The 2,554-nt window shown below is 41.8% G+C and overlaps 1 long non-coding RNA gene across 1 annotated transcript; it reads left to right on the plus strand.

Moving 5' to 3' along the window:
* Positions 1 to 673: 673 nt before the first annotated feature.
* Positions 674 to 2,431, plus strand: LOC106534696 (uncharacterized). Its single transcript, XR_001312376.1, has 3 exons — positions 674 to 711; positions 1,161 to 1,193; positions 2,408 to 2,431. It is a non-coding gene; the product is annotated as an uncharacterized LOC106534696 (long non-coding RNA).
* The last annotated feature ends 123 nt before the right edge of the window (positions 2,432 to 2,554 follow it).

Raw genomic sequence — 2,554 nt, forward strand, 5'->3', positions numbered from 1 at the left:
CATTGTGAACAATTACAATGCTTTGCAAAAACTCCTGTGAGATATTTGGACCGGGCCTTGAGTTAATGAAGATGCAGACAGATGAAGCTACAGATTGAGTGGACTGCTGTCGTTTCTGTGGGTTGTGTCCTGTTTGAAGGTGGAGAACAGAGTTCACCTGCTTTGACACTCTACCCACTCACAGCAGCTGAAGTTCAGGAAAGAAAATCTTTGTGTCTTATTTTCCTCTGTGCGATGACAGCCAGGTCTTCAGAGAGGTGAGGAAATGCCGCGACAGTCATACGCAGTCAGATTTGACTGATATGTGGCTGATGTTGCAGCACACTTGCCACAGTGTCAGGGTCCTGCTAAGTAAGGGCATCCTGCGTGGGAGAAGTTTGAATGAAAATGATCAAACATGGACAACAAAGAGTTGGGATTTCCCACCGTTAGGAAATGACCCGACGTCTTGATCAAAAAGCAGCGAAGCTCTCAGATCCATCAACAAACCAACAAGACAGACGTCCTCCAACAAGACCTGCTGCAGGTTCTGACAGGATCCTCACCCTCTTCATCATGACTGCATCATCTTCTTCATCATCTGTGTGCACGCTCCTGCTGCTGCTGACTGTCTTCCTCACTCTTCATCAGTCCACTGCTGCACCTGTCCAATGCAAAGCATCAGGAAACGAGATGTTCACTAATGTGAATCATACCATAAACAAACTGCAGGTAAGATGAGACCAAAGTGTACTCTGAGTTTTTTACCCTCAGTGTTGATTTGAATGTGAAGCAGCAGACTCTTCATGCATCATGACAACCAATCATTTCAGCCACTGTTGTCTAAATGTTGTGAGTGTTGGAGGCTGGAGCCGTCTCCTTCCTGAGCTGCTCACTCAAACAGTTTGTTGCTCTCATCTGGACAGAGAAAGTCAAAGTGTGTGTTGTTCAGTGAGCCACACAGAGAGTGTGTGTCTTTAATGATGACAGATGAAGTAAAGTGTGTGTCTTTAATGATGAAAGAAAAAGTAAAGTGTGTGTCTGTAATGATGACAGATAAAGTAAAGTGTGTGTCTTTAATGATGACAGATAAAGTAAAGTGTGTGTCTGCTGCTGCTGCTGCAGCTTCGTTGTCTTCATGTCATCTTCTGCTCTGATATCCTCTGTGTCTTTTTTCACAGCACTGTGAGAAGAACTGCAACTCTACCACCTCTGTAAGAATCAGTTCCTTCTTCTCTGCCTCTTTAGTGACTTGTTCAGTTTTAAAGAGCMGATCTGTCCTGTTTCCTTTCAACTCTCAACAGTTTCTGATCAATTCAGTTGAAGCTGTTCAAACCTAAAGTTGTTCAGTGAAGCTGTTGTTTCCTTACAGTCATGTAGTTGTTCTGATTAAATGTTACTGATCTGACATCAGTCAGTCTGCTGGCTTTGCTTCAGTTCCATGTGTTTACATTAGTGATGTGCAGATCAATACTGAAATATTGAAACTACCGATACCAGAACTTTGTTATTGAATCGACACTAAAATCAAAATATCGATACTTTGATACTTCAGTTATTTCACATAATGTATCATTAACAGGAAAACACTATTTTTTAAGTTTTACCAGACACATTATGTGTGTTATCAAAGTATCAGTATTGGATCAGTATCACCGATACCAGCCACAGTTTACTTGGTATCAGTGTCAGAAAGAGAATTGGCAGTATCAAACATCACTAGTTTGTGCTCCTTTAGTGTTCAGTCTGAGTTTGGTGTGTTTGTTGACTTCCTGTTTTATTTCGTTAAGCCTGCTCAACTTCCTGTTTGTCTCTGGGGCTTAGTTCTGCTCTCTGCTCTTTTTAAAGGGCTTTAAATTGATAATGTTTCAGTTGCATTTATTTCAAAGCTCAGACTAAAMCATTGAACAACAGTCTGAGTTGTATTGAGTCATAAATCAGGTCTCAGTGACTTCAGTCTGAGTGGACAGACTGTAGAAAAATGGCTACAGGAAGTGAAAACAGTGTTTTCTGTTTCCAGTCAGAATGAGCCACAAACACGTCTGTTCAGGAGCTTTTCTTTCTTCCACTTTGGAGAAAAAAGTCTCCAATCTGTTTTCTGTAAGGTGCATGAAAAGCTCTGCTTCACTCTGTGATGTGCACGAGCATCACAACATCTCTACCACTTCCTCTTTCCTCTGCTGCTATCTCCTCCACAGCAGCTCAGGCTGCGTGGGGCTGAACTGCACCATCTCAGCTCTGCTTTAGTTTCTTCTTCACAGTCTGTGTGGATCCAAACATGACCAGCTGCTCCCAAACCACTGAACACACAGAACATGTCTTTATTGTGACGAAGGGCTTGTTGGCTTCAAGGGATGGAGACAAACTCTGTGACTGATGATGGTTCTGACTGATAACGTTCTGACATCATCTCCTTGTTTCTTCTCAGACTGCAGAGTGCCAGTGCCTCAAGTTTAACCAGGTACGTTTCATCACTTCACATGTTGGAGTCAAATCTGTATTGTAATGATATATACAGGTGCTGGTCATAAAATTAGAATATCATGAAAAAGTAGATTTATTTCAGTAATTCTTT

The sequence above is a fragment of the Austrofundulus limnaeus genome, unplaced genomic scaffold, assembly GCF_001266775.1.
Source record: "Austrofundulus limnaeus strain Quisiro unplaced genomic scaffold, Austrofundulus_limnaeus-1.0 Scaffold1246, whole genome shotgun sequence".
NCBI lineage: Eukaryota > Metazoa > Chordata > Actinopteri > Cyprinodontiformes > Rivulidae > Austrofundulus > Austrofundulus limnaeus.